The sequence below is a fragment of the Equus przewalskii genome, chromosome 6 (genome assembly GCF_037783145.1).
Source record: "Equus przewalskii isolate Varuska chromosome 6, EquPr2, whole genome shotgun sequence".
NCBI classification, from domain to species: domain Eukaryota; kingdom Metazoa; phylum Chordata; class Mammalia; order Perissodactyla; family Equidae; genus Equus; species Equus przewalskii.
In genome coordinates, this window is record NC_091836.1 from 19,310,859 (window position 1) to 19,333,853 (window position 22,995).

Sequence of the window (22,995 nt, forward strand, 5' to 3'; positions counted from 1 at the left end):
TCACATATTTGTCATGTGTTGATGATCTTAGAGTCACTATCTTCCCAAGGATTAGATTTGGAAACAATGGAGTTCAAAACCAAGCAGTGGATTCAGAATAAACGAGGGGAGATTGGGTCAACCTTCACCGGAAGTCAAATGCTAAAAGAATTCCTATTGTAAAGAAACAGAACAAGGGAAAAGTTAGAGCTGGGGTTAGGAAATTATATAAAAAGAGAATTGAGCTTGATATAATAATAGTAACAAAAATACTGGGGTTTTTTAGCACATACTATCTACTAGGCACTATGTTCTACTCCTTAAATATCACTACATCTCAAACTTTCAAACCCTAGGATCCTTAATGACAGAAGGAATAGAATGCTTACCTTCAGATCCCAGGCGGTAAGACAAAAAGAATCCACGCCAGTGGTAAGATTGTTGGGGCTTCTCACGTTTTCCATTAAAAGCCCACAGGACTTTTTATTCTGCTTCATAAAACATCAGAGTTTAAATTTAAAAACTAATATTTTTTTATTACCAACAACTTAATTTCAAACACTGTCCTGTATGTATCTTGTGGCTTGTTTGGCGGCCTCTTAGAGTATCATGCATAACTCTGTGGGTACACATACGATAGTTTCTGAAGGACAGTCAAATATTTAGAAAGAAGACGTTTTTAAAAAATATTTAGAACTGTCTGAAAATGGAATGGACTATCTAAGGAAACTTGTACATAGACAGGGTGACCTCTGGGCCATCAAGGGTGAGTTCAAAGCTCATGAACAAAAGTAGAGCCCTTCAGAACCCTCACACACAGCTGGTGGGAATGCAAACTGGTGCAGCCACTATGGAAAACACTATGGAGATTCCTCAAAAAACTAAAAATAGAACTACCATATGACCCAGCTATCCCGCTACTGGGTATCTACCCAAACAATTTGAAATCAACAATGCAAAATAACATGTGCACTCCTATGTTCGCTGCAGCACTATTCACAATAGCTAAGACATGGAAACAATCTAAGTGCCCATCGACTGATGATTGGATAAAGAAAATGTGGTATATATATACAATGGAATACTACTCAGCCATAAAAAAGACAAATTCATCCCATTTGCAATAACGGGAAAGGAGCTGGAGGGAATTATGCTAAGCAAAATAAGCCAGACTGAGAAAGACAAACACCAGATGATTTCACTCATATGTGGAATATGAACAAACACATGGACAAAGAAAACAGTTCGGTGGTTACCAGGGGAAGAGGGGTGGGGGATGGGCACAGGGGGTGAAGGGGAGCACTTATGTGGTGACAGTCAAGAAATAATGTGCAACTGAAATCTCACAATGATGTAAACTATTATGAAATCAATAAAAAAATTAAATAAATAAACTACAGCCCTTCAATCCACTCCTTCAATTCATCCATCAGAGGCACTTCCACCTCCTAGCCTTCAGAATTATCCCAACACCTGAAGCTCCAAGCACAGTGACCAGCATAGGGGAAAAAGCAGCGAAAGGTCCAAGACCCACAGACCCTTTAAAGAGGCTACAAAGTAGACAACCCAACACATAGGAGGAAATAACTATTTTGCTACTGAATTGCATATGTCCCATGTCCCAGTTCTCCTATTCTTATGGTGATGTACTTTTACTAGTGAGCCAGCGCAAATAGAGAATTTATGAAATTATTCAGAGAGTTTAGACCCGGAGGGAATCTTAAGATCAAGTGAGTCTAGTCTTCCTTATTTTACAGTTGAGAAAGCTGAATATCTATGAAGTGGAGTGGCTTGCCCAAGGTTGCACAGGTTTAGGCGCAGAGCTGGGCCTTTTTATTCCCAATTGGATGCTCTTTTTGTAATGACAGGATGTGTTATGACGGAAGGAGAAGCTTTAAAACGGTACACTCAGGCACAGCCAATTTCCTAGCTTGTGACCTTGGGCAAGTTGCTTATCCATTCTGAGCCCCAGTTTTCTCATCTATACAACAGGAATAATACCCACTTCAGAGGATTTGAAGAGGGAATGTTCACAAAGCAGTTAGCACAGGGCCCAGCGTATGGAGGTTGCCTCCAAAAATACTTCTGTTCCCCAATTTCTAGCCTTTCTCATTTGGTTGTTTCCCAAGTCCTCCTGCTGACACTGCTCCCATGGTTTGAATAAGAAGAATGGACTTTCCTCTCCTTTTTCCAAATCTCGCAATTAAGAGGAAGACACAGAGAGACAGAGAAATGGGGCCAACGCAGTGAAATACTAACAGTTGGGAAATCTAAGCGAGGGGGATCTCAGAGTTCTTTGTACTTGACTTGCAAATTTGAAATCATTTCAAAATAAATTATTTCTTAACAGAAAGGTAAAACCCATACCACCACATGTTGTTTTTCTTCCATTCGAAAGTCCTGTTTTATAACAACTGGACTAAGGTTTTTAACATCAAATGAATCTTAAAATACATCTTGTTAAGTGTGCCTTTCCAATCCCTCTGTTGTAGAGGAAGTTAGGTTTGTGATTCCTCTTTCATTTGTTGAACACATGGAACAAAGAGGAACTGTGCGCGGGCCTAGGGCACAGGCTGGAGCTCAAAAGTGCCTTGGTTTGAATGATAAATGTATGGTCACCCCACATTAACCACCAATTAAGAAGAGGTCATATGCTTAATTGGAAAAGTCCCAACATAGGGGAAAGTAATTGAGAGTCTTTTGTGTCCAAAATAGTACAAATAGATTCCAACTGAGAAGAAAGTCAAATTTGTTTTCCTTTCACAGTGATTTATGGTGTTTTTTCTTTTTTTTTTTTAATGATTTGGAAGCTATCTCCACCAACAACTGAATCAGATACATATCCTTCATCTGATAAAGCACCAAGATCCTGGTCAACAATAGGTTTGGTAAGCAGAGATTGGTCCCTACATACATTATTTTTAACTTTATGAAAAGCTTTCCATGTTTTGACATTTAAATAATCTGTGGGCAGTCTCTACAAGGGAAAAGGGAAACACTAATGATATTATCCTAGCAAGGATCTTCTCAGATCAAAATTAACATATAAAGTAGGAATGCTAGGATAGACCCAAGGCAACTTCCCCTCCCTCAAACTTCAGCATATAATTCATTCATTCACTCACTCACTTATTTAGTAAGTATTTATTGAGTTCTTCTAATTACCAGTTATGCTGGAAGCTGGGGTTGTATAATGAATAAACTAGATGAGGCCCCTGCTCTCACTGAGTTTAATAACCTGATGGGGAAGGCAGTCATGAACAAGTGGTTATCATAAACACAGTAAGTTCTCTGGCAGGGTGCTGTGGGGGAACACACAAGAGGGGTACTCAGCTCAGTTTAGTGGGACAAGGGCGCTTCCCAGAGGAAGTTATCTCTAGGCTGAGACCTGACGTTCAAGTCAGAATTGACCAGGCCAGTTAAGCAGAATGTTTCCCAGGCAAAAGGAACAGGTGTAATTATCTGGAAGTTAGAAATTCTAAGCAGCTGGAGTGTCGAGTGCAGGAAGTTTGGGATAAGGAAGAAAAATAAGACGCAATGCAAACCAAACTACACACACTTGCTATCCTCCAAGAGCTTACGTGGAGGGGAGGGTTCCTTTGCAACGTGGCTCATACGCAGCTTCCTTTGGGTTTTTTCTGTGCTTTCTGACATACAGTCTTTCCTCTTGAGATAAGACTGCCTGGGTAAAGTTGACTTTGAGCAAAGCTGTTTTGTAGGTGTAGCTTTTCTTTGGTGCCTTTCTCCCTCCACTATTGAAGTCCATTTCTTTAGTTCTGATATAATAGAAATAATTAACATTCGTGGAATACTCTGTATGTGCCCAGCACTCTCTCAAGTACCTTACAAATGTTACTTAACTAACTCTCAAAGATAACCCCAAGAGATTGGGGCCGGCCTGGTGGCACAGCAGTTAAGTTTGCATGTTCCGCTTTGGCGGCCAGAGGTTCAGTGGTTCGGATCCCAGGTGCCGACCTACGCACTGCTTATCAAGCCATGCTGTAGCAGGCGTCCCACATATAAAGTAGAGGAAGATGGGCAGGGACGTTAGCTCAGGGCCAGTCTTCCTCAGCAAAAAGAGGAGGATTGGCAGCAGATGTTAGCTCAGGGCTAATCTTCCTCAAAAATAATAATAAGAAGAAGAAGAACACTAAGAGGTATTATTAATATCCTTATTTTACAAACAAAGAAACTTGGGCTTACATACTTTAGCTGGCTAACTTTTCCAAGGTCACGGTACTAATAAATGGCAGCGTTGATGTTAGAATCCAGTTCTGTACGAGTCCAAAGCTCACCTTCCTAATCATCCTGGTACCCAACCTCAAGATACCTAGTTAGTATCCCATTCCCTGCAGAGCCTTCCTCTCAGGTATCTATCAGCTAGTAAATTAAATGAGGTCATTATGGGCCTGGCACATAGGAGATATGCAAAATGCTGGTGGTTAACTGAAGTATTAACTGATAGAGTTAGTTACATTAACTGTGATTTTTAAATGGAGAATTCTTTAAGACTGCAAATACCTTCAAGGCCCAGAACAGTGAAACTATTCTGATGGAAAGATGATTGGCATTGATATATGCAATGGTAACCATGGCACTCCCTTCAATCACACCTTGGAAACGACTACAGTAGTCTCCCCTTATTGGTGGGGGATGCGTTCCAAGACCCCTAGTGGATGCCTGAAACCATGAATAGCACTGAACCCTATATATACTGTGGTTTTTCCTATACATACATACCTATGATAAAGTTTAATTTATAAATTAGGCACAGTAAGAGATTAACAACAATAACTAATAATAAAGTAGAACTATAACAATATACTGTAATAAAAGTTATGTGAATGTGGTCTCTCTTTCTCTCAAAATATCTTATTGTACTGTACTCACCCTTCTTCTTGTGATGACGTGAGATCATACGATGCATATGTCATGAGATGAAGCGAGGTGAATGATGTAGATATTGTGACAAAGCATTATTTTCAGACCTGGTTGATCACAAGTAACTGAAACCAAGGAGAGTGAAACCTCAGATAAGGGGGACAACCATCTTCCTTCTTGTTGCTACACTTCCTTTTGAGTGATGATTTTGAGGTCTTAACAGAAACCGACACCACCACCACTTTCTTCCCTTATGAATCAGGGTGTTAAACAGGAGGGCAAAATTAGGCCCTTTCCCAAACTGCAGCTATGATAGCAGCTAGAGAAGTAGGAATTTCCAACCCCAGTCAGAAGGGAAATTTGGAACACTGTCATGCCATAAGTGTTCTGCCTTCTCTGTAATCCGTGGAGTTTGTCTATTGTTTTAGATAAACAACTTGACTAGCTGTGTGATCTTGGGAAATAATACTTCACGTTTGGAGCCAAATTTTCTTCTTCTATTAGAAAAAATAGGCTCAACAAAAATGATCTCTAGAGATCATTCCAGGTCAATAACTCTAAGAAACCAGCTGTAACTAAGACTTTTCTTAGAAGTGTCAGTATATGCATCCAGATATAGTATAAAGTTGAAAGGAACCTGAAGGATCATCTAATCTAACCCTGCAAGGCTGCCTCACTTATCTTTACTTTCCTTATGCCTAGCATAAGAAATACTCAAATGTTTGCTCTTATTGAGCCACACCTAATCTGGTGCACAAATCCTCTCCAACGTTATCTCTGATACGTGGCCATTGGCCAATGCATAGACTGCATACCTCAAAGGCCAAGATCACTACTTCTGGAGACAGCCCATTTCTTTTTCAGGCATGTATAACTGCTGTTCACTTGTCTTTATGCTGAGCCAAAATACACTCTCTGTAATTGTACTCATCAGAGAAAAACACTTTAGGCCACATGAGAAGTGGGTAGGCAAAGGACAAGGCTACATGGGATTTAACAAGCCATAGAGTGACAGAGCCCTTAAAGGTCTTCTTTGAGCTTCCTTCTCATCACATATGTAAAAATAGTCTATGTGAGGAAAGAAGACAAAAATACTGACCTTGTGAACAGAAGAAAATGGAGTGAAAGTAAAGTAGGCCTCCCTGTGAACAGGAACAGTGTTCATGCTTTTTTATAAATAAAGGATAAGTGGGGCCAAGGTCCCAACTATAAATGACCCAAGGGTTCTTCTAATAATGAAAGAGAGAATGTGAAAAACTCAAATGAATCACTGTCTTGATTCAGGCTACAAGGCAGACACGACAGTGAAAAATGTGTCCTGGGATTAAGGGTCGTGCCTGTTAAGACAAGTGTGGAGTCATTTCAAACACAGCTTCCCTGTGCTCTGATGAAAAGCCTCACGGGTCATTCTCTACAGGGAGCTTCCCATTCACTGCCTCCTGCTCTGGGAACAGGAGCAGAGGCCATGTCTGAAAAGATAAGCTGTAAGTAAAGTACAATATAGAGTGGCCACCTGCCAAGGGTCAAGGGTTGGGGTTTAGGGGCATTATCTTATTGATCTCTTTTGTCCTGTGAGGGCATGAAATATTTCTGGTTGTACACAAAGAATGCAGTTTTGTGGAAGGAAGAAAGCAATGCTTCATCTCTGATTGGCAGCAAACTTGAGCAAGTCCCTTAACCTCTTTGTAGGGTAGTGTGCTTGTCTCTGACCAAAAGGTGGAGGGATGCAACACAGGCCTTCTATTGGAGTCTTGCATTTATTCATATTATTTTCTCTATCATGGATGCTCTGTTCCCCAAATTCTGAGAAGGGAAAAATGTAACCTTTCCTACCAAAGTCATTTCCCCAGCAAATGGCCATGGCAATGGGCAACATTGTTGAGTGCCTGGAACCCCACATTTGCTGCAGTCCCCCTCTGGGGTCTTTCATTGTTCTCAGCTGAAACCTGGCCCAGAACTACAGAGGGAGGGAGTTGGTTTCAGAGATTATGAGTCACTCATGAGACCTGTTACCAACTTCCCCTCCCAGGTACTTTTGGGGCTTCCTAAACAAATCCAAAACCATGACCAATTTTCTCCACATTTTAGGTTGACTTCACTGGACCTGATATGAGCTCTGAAAAAGAGTTCCCAGGGGCCTTAAAACCAAAGAATAGATCAGTGTACCACGGGGTCTAAAAGTGGCCACTGAATAAGCCACTTAGCTTGTTGGCGTCAGAGGATGGGCAGATAGTTTGTAGCCAACCATCCTAAATCTCAGATCTAATTCTTTTTTGAAGTCTCTAAATAGATTTTTTTCTTTATTTCTGATATATTTGGACCTCTTGATTTTTTAAAAAAGTAGCATAAATTAAAGAGTTTGTAGCAATCCACTGATCCTGGCCTTTTGCTTTGTTTTGTTATGATATTTTGCTGTGATAAGAACACTTAGCATGAGATCTACCCTCCTAACAAATTTGTAACTGTTCAATACGGTATTGTTGACTACAGGTACAATGCTGTACAGCAGATCTCTAGAACTTACCCATCTTGCTTAACTGAAACTTCATGCCCAATTATTAACAACTCCCCTTTCCCCCCTCCCCTCAGTCTCTGGCAACTGTCATTCCACTCTTTGATTCTACGACTTTGACTACTTTAGGTACCTCATATAATTGGGATCATGTAGTATTTGTGTTTCTATGACTGGCTTATTTCACTTAGCATAATCTCCTCAAGATTTTCCTTTTTTTTTTGGAATTTCCTTCTTTTTTAAGACTGAATAGTATTCCACAGCCTTATTCCATGATACGTACCACATTTTCTTTATCTATTCATTTGTTGATGGACGTTTAGGCTGTTTTCACATCTTGGCCATTGTGAATAGTGCTGTAATGAACACAGGAGGGCTAATATCTCTTCGAGATCCTGATTTTAATTCTTTTGGATAAATACCCGTAAGTGGGATTGCTGGATCATATGGTAGTTCTATTTATAATTTTTTGAGGAACTTCCATACTGTTTTCCATAGTGGCTGCACCATTTTGCATTCCTATCAATAGTGTGCAAAACTTCTAATTTCTCCACAACCTTGCCAACACTTGTTATCTTTTGTTTTTTGTTAATAGCTGTCCAGACAGACATGAGGTGATATCTCATTGTGGTTTTGACTTGAATTTCCCTGACAATTAGTGACCTTGAACATTTTTCATATACCTGTGGTCATTTGTATGTCTTCTTTGGAGAAATGTCTATTCAAGTCTTTAGCCCATTTTTTAATCAGATTATTTCAAATCTAATATTTTCTATGACACCTTTCTTAATTTCACTTGTGCCAGCAAGGACCGAAAGTAATACTTGAGTGAAACAAAGCAACTAATTGGTTTGTGGCCAATGACCCTATCTTCTCCCCATCCTTCTTGATGTGATTCACTCAGGAAATATCAAAAGGACTGGCCATTCCCACCAGCCCAGATGGCCCGTGGGTGGACCATGGATGGATGATCCATGGGACTCTGGTGCCTTCTGGATTGATAACTCTAGGCAGAATGGATACATAGCTGTTCATCTGTCACTAAAAATTGGCTGAGCTATTGGTAATAGTAGCAAAGCATTTTAGTTTTTATAAATCTATTTTGACCGTGGTCAAATCTTCCCAACTATTTTAGGCCTTAGGATTGCATTCAGAGCCAGAGGGAATGGACAAACTATGTTCATAGGCTGCTTTCCAACTTTATACCCTACAATTTTGTGAATGTGACTATGGTAAGTATAAAAAAAAATTGTCTTCCTGCAATACAGAAGGCTTCAGAAATGAATCATTTCTTTCCTTTCTTCATTGTTATTCACATTAGTTTTTGTATATCATGTGATACAGAGTTCAGTCTCATTACTAGAAGAAATATCAATGAAAACTCACTGATTGCTCTAAGGGTATACATGTCAGTAAGCATGTATTAATTATAGTAACTAAAAACAATTCATTCCTTGTGACTTTCATGAATTATATTAATTATGTATTGTTTAATTTTTCTGATTTTCCAAATAAATTCAGGCATGTACTATACCACTAAAGTTAATTAATAATGCATTATCTAATTCCATTAAAGTCACTGTTATTCATCATTCCTGGTCAAGTATTCCAAAGGCCCTAAAGTATTACAAAGTTTACCCTAAAAAGAGTTATTTTTTTCCATTTTTGTGTATAATTTTCACACTAATCCACACATCAACTGTTTTTTCTAGTTACTTTTACATTCATTCTCTCTTCTCTGATCCATGTTTCATGTTGTGCTTTTCTGTTCCTTTTCCAATAATCTTATCTTTTCTTTGTTTCTATAGTTTCAACTCCCTTCCATTCATCAGCATTTTCATGTTCTTCCTCACTTACATCTGCTGTGATAGTTTTTGTGTTCCCCGGCTTCAATGCACAGCTTCCCTTCCATTTTCCTCCCTCCCTCATAGTTCTCCATTATCTGTGAGCGTCTTTGTCCATTGTGCTGCTGGTCAGACGCTGCACAGGCTTTGAGCAGGCCATGAGGAGTCGGCATTCTGGCCACAGCTAACGATCTAACAGCTCTGTAAGCTGCAGGCAATTGTCACATTCAAGGAGGAAAGAGAAGCACAGAGAAAACACTCAGCCACAACATTTTCAGTAATGACAGTGTTCTAGAAATGTAATAGGGACTAACTGGTGTTCAAATTGGCTTACCTCATTCAACAAACAGATCTTGTGGTCAGGCTCCCAGAGTGGGTGCTGAAGGCCGTTTCCCTTCCACTTAAGTTTGGGTTTTGTTTATGTTGTGTTGTTTTGTTTCTGTTTGTTTCTTTATCAAGAAAGCAATTTCACTTCTTTGTGCTTTGCTTTGCCTGCCTGCCTCGCCAAGGGATTATCTGGTGCTTATTTAATCTCCCACAGTGGAGACAATGGTTTATCCCTGCCTGGTGGCACCACCTGGAGGGAGTGTGCCAGGAGACATGGGGGTCACAAACACAGCAGCACCAGCATGACCTCCTGGGCCTTTCCCAAGCAGCCTTATCCTATCAGTCAACATGGATTTCTGAGCACTTGATAGTTCTCTGTTAAATTTTGAAGATACATGGATTTATTAAATGTGTTCACTGCCCTCCAAGAGGCAGCAATTTAGGTGGGGCAAGGAGATTAATGCAAACCAAAGAGATAAAGTAACCAAGCAAGACCACGTGTGACTACATCAGGGAAATAGATTGTAAGACCAGCTGGGGTTGAAAAAGGCAAAATCAGGGTCAACTAGGAAAAACAGGGAAAGCCTCAGGCTTTGAGCTGGGCCTAGGGCGGAGCATTAGATAGAGAGCCCAGAAGGTCAGGAGGATTCTAGGCCACAATTCTGACATCACATGACATGTTGGGATGCCCCAGGTCTTGGTCCTTGGACCTTTTTTCTTCTCCATTTATATTCTTCTCCACGGCTTTAATACTATCTAATCTAATAAGCTAATGATTCTCAATGACTCAAGCCAGGATCTCCCTATTCAAGACTTGTGTTATTTACTTGATATTTACAATTAGTTGTCTAAGAAACTTTTCCAAGTTAACATGACCAAAACAGAATTCTCTTTTACTTTTCCAAGATCCACTCTCCCTCAAACTCTTTCCTATCTAATTAAATGGGACCACCAGTCACCAGTTAATTAGACCAAGAATCTGGGGGTCGTTCTTGATTCTTCTCCTTCCCTTAGGCCATATCCAATTAGTTAAGTTCTGCTGTTCAGTTCAAAAGCATATCACACATCCTACCAGTCCCTACCATCACTGTTGCTGTAACCCTAATCCAAGCTGCCATCCTCTCTTCTAGACTGCATGATAACCTCCCCCAGGTCAGCCTGCCTCCGCCATTATCCACACACAGACCATTTGTCACACAGAGTGATCACAAAGTGATCTTTCTAAGGTGAAAATTAGGGCATTTGCTCTCTGGCTAAAAGTCCTCAAAATGGCTTTCTATTCCAGTGGAATAAAATCCAGCTCCTTACCACGGCCCTGAATGATCTGACCCCGCCTCCTTCTCTGACCTCATCTCTCACCATTCACACTGGTCTTTCAATCCTTTAAACCTCCTAAACTAAGTCTAGCCTCGGCCTTTGCACCAGCTGTTGCCTCCATCTGGAAAGCTCTTTCCCCTAATCTTTGTGGGACTTCCTTCTCTGTTCAGTCTGTTCAATCGAAATGTCTCCTGGACAAAAAAGTTTCCTGACTGCTCTAGCTAAAAAAACTCTCCCTACCCTTCCTCGCTCTCTATCCAATTGCTGTGTTATATTTTCTTCACAGGATGTATCTGCAATTATACTATGTATTTACTTGCTTTTGAGTTATCTGTCACCTCCACTGCGTGTAAGCTCTCTGAATGCAGATGATCTGTCCACTGCACTGTTTCTCCAGTGCTTAGAATGATGCTAGCAAGTTCTCAGTAAATGATTGTTCAGTGAAGGAAGCTGATGTGGAATGTGGCCCTAGATGGGTGAGGGAGAAATTCAATCTGAATGAGGATTCACAAGGTTGGCATGGGGCCGGAACTCAGGGACGAGGTAGAGATTGCGAGACGCATCCTCTGCATGGACGCTGACACTGTCTTCTCAAGCAGGCAATTTGGATTTTGGATTCTGGAGAAGCCCTCATAGAGAAGGAATGAAATCAAAGTGCATACTGATGCGGGGTCGGTGAGCCGAGGAGTCGAAAGAAAGATTTCTTAGACTCTTAAGATCTGGCAGTAGCGCTCTTTTATTTAGAGAATAGTGTGGAAGAGCATGGGGACAGGACCCATGGGCAGTCAGAGCTTCTGCTGCCGCCACTTCTGCTGCCCCCGTTGGCATGGGGACGGAGCCCATGGGCAGGCAGAGCCGCTGCTGCTGCCCCCGCTGGCATGGGGACAGGACCCACGGGCAGTCAGAGCTCCTGCTGCTGCCCCCGCTGGCATGGGGACAGGACCCATGGGCAGGCAGAGCTCCTGCTGCTGCCCCGAGTTGAGGGTTAGGGCTAAATTTAAGGCATAGGTATGTGAGTCATCTCTTTACGAAGACAAAGGAGAGAACATGAAAAAAAGTTAAAATGGTATCAGTGCAGGTGGGGTCTGGTCGTTGGGTGATCCCATGACTTTTAGACAAGAATCAAATTGGATCAAGTAAAGGTCAGAAGCCACCACCCTAAATCAGTTACATGAGATTGCCAGACAGCAACCAACTTAAGTTCTTGCCTTCCACATTAAGAGCTTCTAGAGATAAGACCATTCCCCCTTCTTCCTGGCACGGAGAGGGAGGCATCTTCACAGATAGAGGTTTCCCTTAGAAATGTAAATGTTTCCCAGCAAAGGGGCAAACAAATCCCACTCCTTGGAGCCTGAATCTCATCTGTAGTTTTAAAACTAACCAGCCTAAAAATCCTCATCATAAGCCATTTTAAAATTAAGCAGCCTAAAAATCCTCATCACATACCACTAGCATTTCTCTACATACTGAGAGCACAAGACAGGCTACCACATTGGCAAGTCATTCTTTCCACCAATTTGGCAAGAAGGTGATTAGAGTCTAAAGCAGAAGGACTCCATTCTTTGAGCACCTACTATGCACCAGCTCTCTTCCTAAGCACTTTCACTCATTATCTTATTTTGTCCTCATATGTACACTGTAAATAGGTATTATTATTATTCCCTTTTTATAGATCAGAAAGATCAAGGTTCAAAGGTTATACAATGCTTAAGGTCACAGAGCTGCTAATTGGCAGAGAAAGAATTCAAACACAGAACTGCTTGATGCCAAAGCTAGCAGTCCTCCCAGCCTGCCACACTTCCCAAGGGAGGAAACTGCCCCAATATTGATTCAAGAGCTGGCTCATGAGTATCCGAGTGGAAAAGGAAGGCATTCTGGTCACAGTGCCACCCAGGGGGCCGTGGGCACTTAGGCAGGAGCAGGCTGCTCTTCTTTTGGGCTGTTACTTCAGCAATAAGCAGTGAAGGAGGAGGAGGAGGCTGCGGGGCACTCACATGAGGTCTATAAAATGAGCTTCCCACTCCCCCCGGAACGCAGCTTGAACCAAACAGATGATGTGGCAGAAATGAGGTTTGAGAGAGACAGCTAGGAGCAGCGAATGGAGGAATGGTGTGAATTTCACTATTGCATGTGTCACCCAGGACGCTATGGTCCTGACTCCTCATCCTAGATCTGTCCCCCCTAAACCCTCTTCTGTCAGCGTGTACCTCTCCTTTGTAGCACTTGGTGCAGTTATAATTTCTAATTTTCTGTGGACTCTTACATAGCTAAGGACCTTGTCTATTTATTCATCATGATAAGATCATGTACTGCATCACATCCCATCGAAAGGTACATAATGTCTGGTAGTTCTAAGCACAGTGACGCTAAATTTGCTCACTGGGTTGAGGTAGTGACAGTCAGATCTCTCCATTGTGAGGTACATTTCTCCTTGTGTGATTAAAAAAAGTAATTAATTAATTATTTTTTTAAATCTGTAGAGTGACATTTTGGCAGCAGTCGTTTGTAACCTAGGCTGCTCATTAGAAATCGCCTGGGAGCTTCTGAATATCTTGATGCCCGGAACCTACTCCAGAACAGTTCCATCAGAATCCCTAGTGGTTGGCTATAGGCATCAATCGTTTTCAAAGCCCCTCAGTGATTCCAGTGAGGAGCTGACCTTGAGAACCACTGATCTAATGCTTTAGCAACCACCGATGATCTTTGCCTGATCCTTGCCTCAATTTTTTCATAAGTGGTTGAAAATTGATGATTTCCTAGTTCTATAATTCCTTCTCCCTGTATTAAAAAAGAGCTTTCCGGGACCGGCCCCATGGCGAGTGATTAAGTTCACATGCTCAGCTTCGGTGGCCCAGGGTTTCACCAGTTCGAATCCTGGGCACGGACATGGCACCGCTCATCAGGCCACGCTGAGGCAGCATCCCACATGCCACAACTAGAACGACCCACAACTAAAAATGCACAACTATGTACCGGGGGGTTTTGGGGAGAAAAAGGAAAAATTTAAAAAAATAAGAGCCTTCCCTCGTCAATGGGATTACTCGGCTATTGTGGAATACAATTCTACTGAAAAGGCAGGATAAATGCTTAATTCGTTTTCTCATATACCTTCTTACTTTGGGAAACTCATTTGGTTACATAACTCAGATGTCAAAAAGTCTAAAGTGAGTAAAGCCCACTGGGATTCTGAACTCTGTAACTCTCACTCAAAGAGTCCTCTTCTATATAATCTTTGGCATCCCTGTTGTGTGATTCTCTGCTGCTACTTTTCTATTTGGTCTCTACGTTAATTTCCTATGGCCACTGTAACAAACTAACACAAACTGGGAGACTTTAAACAACAGAAATTTATTTTCTCACAGTTCTGGAGTCCAGAAGTCTGAAATCAGTTTCAATGGGTTGAACTCAGGGGGTCAGAAGGGCCCTGCTGACTCCAGGTTGTAAGGGAAAATCCATTCCTGGCCTCTTCCAGCTTCTGTGGCTGCCAGCATTCCTTGGCTTATGTCCGCATCATTCCTATCTCTGCCTCTGTGGTCACATTGCCTCTTTCTCTTCTGCATGTGTAACAAATCTCCCTCTGCCTCCCTCTTATAAGGATACACATGTTTTCACTTAGAGAAAATCCAGGATAATCCAGGATAATTTCCTCATCTCAAGACACTTAATCATACCTACAAAGACCTTTGCTTTTGGTCATATAAGGTAGCATTCACAGGTTCCCAGGATTAGGAAGTGCATATCTTTTGAGGGTCCATTTTTCAACCTACCACACTCTCAGGAGAAGATAGGCCATATGGGGAGTCAGTCAAGGTGTGGCTATCCTAGTCATCATTCTTTCTCTCCTTCCTCCTAAATCTTATTAATACTGCCTCTTCTCCTATGTCCTCCAGAGATCAATCAAGCAATCTCTCTCTCTCTCCCTCCGTATATACGTACAGACTCAAAGGTGCACGCTGGTCCTCAGTGCTGCTCTGTCCACCCAGCAGTCACCTAGGAGAATAATGTTCAGAATGCCCATCTCCCTGTAGGTATGAGCAACTCAGTTTCCTCAGCCTCTCCCCTTCTATCTCTCTGTCACTTCATTTCTCTTTACGGGCCAAGAGGCCTAAAAATGATCTTTTTTCCTACACATTGTTCCTGTCCACAGACTTCTGTCTCGCTTTGACTTTATACATGCTATCTTCTATTTCTCATCTTACGATAGTTAAGCCTTTTCCTTTTCCTTTCTGCCTGGGAAAGATTTGCTCCAGAGCTAATCTCTGAATGTGTCTCCTTCATAGCTTCCAGCAGGCCTTGATAAAGATAGGCGACACTGGATTTCAACAGGAACAAGAATGTGATTCCCAGATAATATCCTGCTGCCTTCTAGACCTGCACTATTTTCTGCGGGACAATTTAACCTTGCCCGTCAGGAACTTGGCTAGGCTCATCAGATCTCAATTCATTCCACACTCTTTTCCCCTACTTGAGTTCTCAAATGGCTCTATTTAACATCAATATTTCTTTCTGTGTTCATGGCAGGTGGTAATTCATCTGTAAATGTTCATTTGGCCTTGAATGTCTTTCACAGTATTCTGATACTATCAGAGGAAGGCACAGTGCAGTACAGAGGCACACACCAACATGCCAGAAAACGATTACATCCTTATGTTGGGCATCTTTTCCAAGAAGCTTCACACCGGGTTCTTAAAAAATCCTTTGCTTTCCAGTTTCCTAGGGAGGTAGATGAGTGTCCTCGCATTTTATGAGGGAACTTGTAAATATCAAGTTGGGACTTGATATTTAACTGTAGTAATCAAGGTATTAAATTATAGGAACATTATTTTTTTACTTCTATTCTTTTATAATAACTAAAACCCTTCCTGTCAGGTCAAATGAAGCTTATTTTTCATTAACACCTTACCAAGTCAATATCACTACCGTGTAATTCTCTGCCGCTGGACCTCAATTATTTAGAAAACTTGGAAAATGGAATATGTAGATAATTTAATTTTCTGGTGACTCAAAAGAAAAGTCATTTTTATTCCCAATTTTTATTATTAAATATCTTTCTAAAATGTGAGTCCATGTTCCAGTCTTAGTGAGCACAGAATAGTAGTCATGATTTACTCTATTTCTACATGTTTAGGACCTTACAATATTGTGGGGTGAATATTCTTAAGAGTAATTATAACTAGAGCAAAAGTTCTTAATCTGGGTTCATGATTGAGCTTCACAGTTTATGGACTGTCTGAAATTTTATGCAAAATATTGCACATTTTTCTGTAGGGAAATTGGCCATAATTTTCATCAAATTTTCAAAGCAGCTATAATGAAAATAGACTACTTCTTTAGAATATGCAATGTCTGTAGACCATGATACTATCTATGTAACGTTTTTAAAACTGCAAAAAAGAAAAACTTACCTAGTTCTTGTTCACGGATCCACATAAATGTAGTAAAAGTATAAATCCTGCTTTGGGTTGATAAACACCAAATTCAGAACAGTGCTCACCTCCGTGTCGTAGTCTGCTTGGGTTGCTATAACAAAATGCCATAAACTGGGTGGCTTAAACAACACAAATTTTTCTTCTCGCAGCTCTGGGAGCTGGGAGTCCAAGGCTGAGGTTCTGGCTGGTGAAGTTCCTCTTCCCGGCTTGCAGACAGTCACCTCCTCAGCATCCTCACATGGCAGAGAAAGAGCTCTGATGTCTCTTCCTCTTTTTTTAAGATATCAGCCCCATTGGATCAGGCCCCCACCCTAATGACCTCATTTAGCCTTATTACCTCCTTATAGGCCCTATTTCCAAATACAGTCACATTGGGAGTCAGTGTTTCAACATATGACTATTGGTGGGATATAATTCAGTCCATAGCTCCTTGGGAAGGGGAGATGAAAAGGGAATAGGACTAGAGGCTCCATGGAGAGTTTTGACTCTGTAAACAGTGTTTTTCTTAAAACGATGTTTTTTTAAATGAAGTTAAGTGTGGCAAAATGTTGAGATCCAACTAACAGGATAGGGGATAAGTGAGTTTTTGTCATATAAATTCTCTATGCTTAAAATATTTTTTAAAAAGAGGAAACAAGCAAACAAAAACTTATTTAGATTTTTCTAGAATGTGAGCTCTACGTGGGCAGAAATTTCCTTCATTTTGTTCCCTGCTGTATCCCCGTAAGTATAGAACGTGCCTGGTCCAGAACTGGCATTCAATAAATGTCTGTTGAATTGAATCAATTGTATCTTTACCAAGGCTAAAATATTCAACAACCTTAAAAACCTTTAGTAATGTCCTGTTCATTTTCTAGAATTGCTTTTCATTGGTAAGTATTATAAATCCCATTAACATACAGGAATTAAAGTCATAAGTGTCAGAGTGATCATAGTAGTGAACCTGGGTGAGACACAGTATCTTACTTATCATACAATTGATGAGTCAGAAGAAGCTTGGGGTTAAATCTGACTTTTTTAATGATTCCTGCCAATTACATTCACTTCTAAGGGAATATAACTTCCCTACAGTCCTGCTAAGGACGAGTAGCCACGTTTCCTAACATAGAACATCATCACTCGCTGACTATAATGATTACATCAGGATGAGGCTACCTCATCTATTGTCTGGCCAACCATCTATGACTAGCTGAACTGTTTCAAAAAGATGAGCTGGGCCAATCAGATTCCTTTCAGGTAGAAGGAACTGAATGGAAACTGACAGACTAAGCAATTGACAGCAGAGGCAGAAACTAAAAATTAAGAACTGTCAGAAAGTAGAGAAAAGTGGAGCAATATTCATAGTGGACCAGGTAAAAGGTCAAAGTTACGTAAAAATGGGAACTCAGAGGATGCAGAGGAAGGCAAATGGTAGAGACAGGAGAATAGAACAGACCTACAGAAATAGAGATGTTGAGAGAAACGAAACCTGAGGAGACTTCCAAAAAGCCAAAAGCAGCCCAACTAAAAATCATCTGGTCAACCTCCTTACTTTATACGTGAGAAAACTGATGAGTCTGGTAATTCGCCCAAGGTCAACAGTGATGGGGAAAGGACACTTCAGTGTTTTTACCTTCATTCAGTGCTTTTCTAACTCTTATAATGTAGTAATCCAGTGGCAGAGGGGAATCAACAACTCCCAGTTTCTGAGGGTACAAGCTGCAGTGGGTTACTTCACGTGAAAAACTCCCGTTTTAGATTTATTTAAAAATTAGAGCCAATGTTGCAGTCTATTCCATAGTGTCTCAGTTTTAATATACAATAATATTTAAATGCAAGATATATATGAAAGTGCATCATATTTGATCCTGTGGTTCTATGCTCTGCCCAGCACACTGCCTATCCCCCCAATTTGAGAAGACTTCTCCACTTCAGTACAGATTCTCTTCCTTCCAGAGCACATCTGGCAGTTTCAGATGAAATTCTTTGCAGGATGAGCTCTCTTTCTTTGAGGATATCATAGAGATTCATTTGGACCAGATCAGGGAGACGGACTTTGGGTGGATTCTTGCACCCTTATGTATCGCATGCACCTAGGAGTCCCTAAAGTCTCCAGAATTCTGGGATCAACCTTCCCTTTCACAGCTGGTTTCAGCAGCTTTGTCCATCATTCCACATGCTGTGAGAAGGCCAGTGTCCTCCCCATGGTTTCCTGGGAGTGCGTATGTTCTCATTGACACCATTTGCCTCGCTGGGTTGTTCCCACTGTATTCTCAATCTGCCTGAGTTGAGCGCTAAGTGCACCCCCAAACAACACAGCTGTGTTGCTGCAAGGTCCAAAAAACTACTTACACATGCGTATGAGACACCTTCATTCTTCAATGTTCCTGGATCCCCTCTGGATCTTCTTCATATCTTATCCCTGCTGCTCGCACTTGCTCCTGGAGCGCTCGCCCCTTCACTGGGAAGCTGCCTATGCAAATCCCTCTCACTTTCTTAGCCAGAGCAGTTCAGATATCTGGACAGGGCCTGATGCGTCCACAGAGCAGAGTGAGCAAGGAAGGAGTAGCAGCAGAGAAGGTGGGAAAGGGAAAGGGGACCAGATCCTGATGGTGTAGAAGCTTCTAGCAGATGATGTAGACTCTGGCTTTTACTCTGAGTGAAATGGAGCCATTTTTGGGTTTTGAGCCAGAGAAGTGACATGGCCTGACTTTGGTTTTTAAAGTCTTCTGCCTGAACACGCCAGGAGGGTGTCCATGTGGAGGGGCAACCTGGCACAGGATGTCAGAGCCCAAGCAGGAGAGAGAGGTATTCCAGGCAGGGGCAGCCTGGGGAGGGGAGGCAGAGCCACAAGCAAGAGAGAAGGATGTCTGTGTCGGGGAGGGGTTTCCACACACACACCAAGAATCAGTATTCCTTGTAAAAATGCCTGATTCCAAGGAAAGTATAAGATAAGCCTGGAACATCTTGTGCCAAAAAACAAGAAAAATGTTCAAAGAATGATGAGGACTTGGCAAAAGGATATAGACACCAGCCTGAAAGTACTCCCCCTCACCAAATTAGGACAATCTGAGCATCAAAATAAATTACGGGGGCCAACCTGGTGCTGCAGGGGTTAAGTTCACATGCTCAGCTTCAGCACCCGGGGGGTTCAGCAGCCAGGGGACCTACACGTTGCTTATCAAGCCATAATCAAGCCATGCTGTGGCAGGGGTACCACATATAAAATAGAGGAAGAAGGGCACAGATGTTAGCTCAGGGCTAATCTTCCTCAAAATAAATAAATAATAAAATAAAAATAAACTATGATAGTAATATGTAAAGTAGGAATAAAATAGTAAAATGAAGGAAATTATGTAAAATTAAAATAAGTTAAAGATTAAATAAAATAGGAAATTCTGAGTCCATACACATATAAAAAATACATAGATAAATTGTATGATGAGGAATGGGGATATTTATACAGTTTCCAAGTAGCTTTATGCAAAATGCTTAATTACAAAAGGGAAAATAGTAAATTTACAATGGAGAAGACTAGCCAACACCAAGTGATCAAATTGATACTCATCAGTAATAGAACAAGTTGAAGTTGTGCAGCACCAGATAAGCTACAAAGAGAAAAACACAGCTCACTTCTGTAATATTCCCGCCAAAACAGCATCATCTTAATCCATTTTATGAGGAAACATAAGACAGATTTATCTTGGGAACTGTTTTACAAAAGAACTGGTCTGTGTTTTTCAAAAACATCAACATCTTGAAAGTCAAGGAAAGATTAAGGAACTGTTGCAAATTGAAGATGTCTAAAGAGACATGACATCTAAGTGCGATGCAGATATAGAACCAAATCCTTTGGCTATAAAACGCATTATTGGGACAAAATTGGTGAAACTTGAATGTGGTCTGAGGATTAAGTAATAGAGGTGTATCATTGTTAATTTCCTGATTTTCATGGCCATGTTGTTGTCACATAGGATAACGTTCTTGTTTAAGGAAGTACATGCTAAGGTGGTCAGGGGGAGGGGAGTGATGAGGCATTAGGTCAGCAGTTGATGCTTAAACGGCTCAGGAAAAATATGTTCCTTACACTGAACTTGCAACCTTTCTGTAACTTTGTGATAGTTTCAAAGTAAAACAACATTAATAAACGTAAAAGAATACTCAAGGCTGCAGCGTTGAGACCTTTAGAAGGCTATTACAGCTGTCCAGGTGAGAGATGATGGCAGTTTAAAACAGAAGGTGGCTCTCAGAGGGGTGAGTAGGGGTCAGGTCGGGATATAAAGCATATTGAAGATTCTGTATGATCTCCTGCTACATTAGATAAGGAATATGAGAGAGAGAGGTGCATTTAAGGATTGCAGTGTTTTGGGCCTGAGAACTGGAAAGATGGAGTTAACCTCAGCTGAGACAGAGAAGGCTACAAGGAAAGTGGATTTGAGGCAGGGAATGGAAGGGAAGATCAGGAGTTCAGTTTTGAACGTGCTGAGTTTGATACAACTCTTGGACATCCAAGTGGAGATGTCAAGTAGGCGTTTGAAATACGAATCTGCAGTTTAGGAGAGAAGGGTTTGGGGTGAGATATAAATTGGGAGCAGTCAACATATAGATGTTATTTAACTCTTGGAACCAGATGAGGTCACCAAGGGTATAACTATTGTCTGTCTGTAGGGCTCACTTCCATGAGCAGTCCGGGATAGGTTGCAGAGAGACCAAGAAAAGACCTGGAGACAGTGAACGAGACATAAGGGTTGATTGGGTCTTACTTACGGAGAATGTCCAGTGGCGGCCAGCTGGATGGAGTTACCACTAGCATGAGCAGAGAGAGGGTTGCTTATATAGGCAGGAGAACAAAGGCTACGTGCTTGCCAAGAGAGACTGTCCTTGCATGGCCAGCGCTCCGAGGATCAGTAGGTCATGTGAAACGGCTCTGTGTTCCCTCAAGACGTGATGTTCTTTGAGAGAAACAGTTACAAAACCAGATGGTTGGCGTCTTGCCCAGAAGGGGGTCAGAAGGACACACGGTTGTTATCGGGCACATAGGCTAGTGCTGGACAAACGCGACCTTACAGCTATAGACAGAGGAAAGAAGAGGACCATATCCAAGGATCCAAATTTATGCACATAATCCCCCAAACATTTATTACTTTAAAAAGACAATGCAGCAGCTTTATTCAAAATTGCCAAAACATGGAAGAAATCAAGATGTCCTTCAGTAGGTGAGTTGATAATAAACTGTGGTATGTCCAGACAATGGAATATTATTTTGTACTCAAACAAGGGAATTATCAAGCCATGAAAAGACATGGAGGAAACTTAAATGCATATTGCTAAGTAAAAGAAGCCAATCTGAAAAGGCTACATACTGTATGATTCCAACTATATGACATTCTGGAAAACACAAAACTATGGAGACAGTTAAAAAGAGCAGGGGTTGCCAGGAGTAGAGGGGATGAGGGGGAGAAGGGATAAATAAGTGGAGCATAGGTGACTTTTAGGGCAGTGAAACTACTCTGTGTAATACTATAATGGTGGATACATGTCATTATGTATTTGCCCTAATCCATAGAATGTACAAGACCAAGAGTGAACCCTAATGTAAGCTATGGACTTTGGACTTATGATGTGTCAATATAGGTTCATCAGTTGGAACAAATGTATTACTCTCATGGGAGATGTTGATAATGAGTGAGGCTGTATGTGTCTGGGGTCAGTGGGTATATGGGAACTCCCTACTTTCTGCTCAATTTTGCTGTAAAACTAATAGTACTCTAAAAAAATAAAATCTTTCAAAAAATGAATATTGGGGCCAGCCTGGTGGCGCAGCAGTTAAGTGCGCATGTTCTGCTTCTGCAGCCTGGGGTTCGCGGGTTCGGATCCCGGGTGCGCACATGGCACGGTTTGGCAAGCCATTTTGTGGTAGGCATCCCACATATGAAGTATAGGAAGATGGGCACAGATGTTAGTTCAGGGCCAGTCTTCTTCAGCAAAAAGAGGAAGATTGGCAGCAGATGTTAGCTCAGGGTTAATCTTCCTAAGGAAAAAAAAAGAAGAAGAATATTATAAAAGAGAAGTATTCTCTTTTATTTACCAAGTAAAAATTTTAGTTCTGATAAACTAAACAATATTCTACCAAGAATACTTATCTCCTAAAGATATCCAGAGAAAAAGAGAGGGAAATTAGTTATGCTGAATATAGCACTTTCTTCAAAATTAAATCCTCCATCTTTTTAAAATGTCATTTGTTTAAAATAAGATAACCAATGTCTTGTATTGGCCTGAACTGTCCTGGATTTTACCTTCTGGTCCCAAATGGCTCCCTGTCTTGGATTCTAACCCAGCTCATGTCTTATGGACCCTACCAAAAGCTATGTAATTCTAGGACACAAATGTCAATCTCATCTTATGATTGGGAATCTGAAGTCAGAAACAGAGAAGAAGTAAGGGAATATTTTTACACATTTTCACACAGTAGACAACAGGAGACATAGTAGAATATAGTAGACATGTAATCAATATTTGTTAAGAAAACATAGTAGACATACTTGAAATTAATTCAAAGATTTAAAGAAGGAATGTGTTTATTAATTTGTAAAGTGATTGAAATGCTCAGCTTATACTCAATGCTTCTTTTCTTATTAAGTTTTGCTCTTGGAGGTTGTACTCCTCTTAACCTACTTAATCTCTTGCCTAAGAGGACATCTTGCCTTGGATATTTATTGAAAATTTA

General features: G+C 41.1%; 1 long non-coding RNA gene across 2 annotated transcripts in view; it reads right to left on the reverse strand.

Moving 5' to 3' along the window:
* Positions 1-21,076, reverse strand: part of LOC139083845 (uncharacterized) — a 39,495-nt gene extending 18,419 nt beyond the window's left edge. For both annotated transcript variants that reach the window (XR_011540838.1, XR_011540837.1), the window contains exons 1-3: positions 21,036-21,076; positions 4,870-4,985; positions 369-467 (exon numbers count right to left, since the gene is read on the reverse strand). This is a non-coding gene — a long non-coding RNA (uncharacterized lncRNA). The remainder of the gene's footprint in view (positions 1-368; positions 468-4,869; positions 4,986-21,035) is intronic.
* Between the last annotated feature and the right edge of the window lie 1,919 nt (positions 21,077-22,995).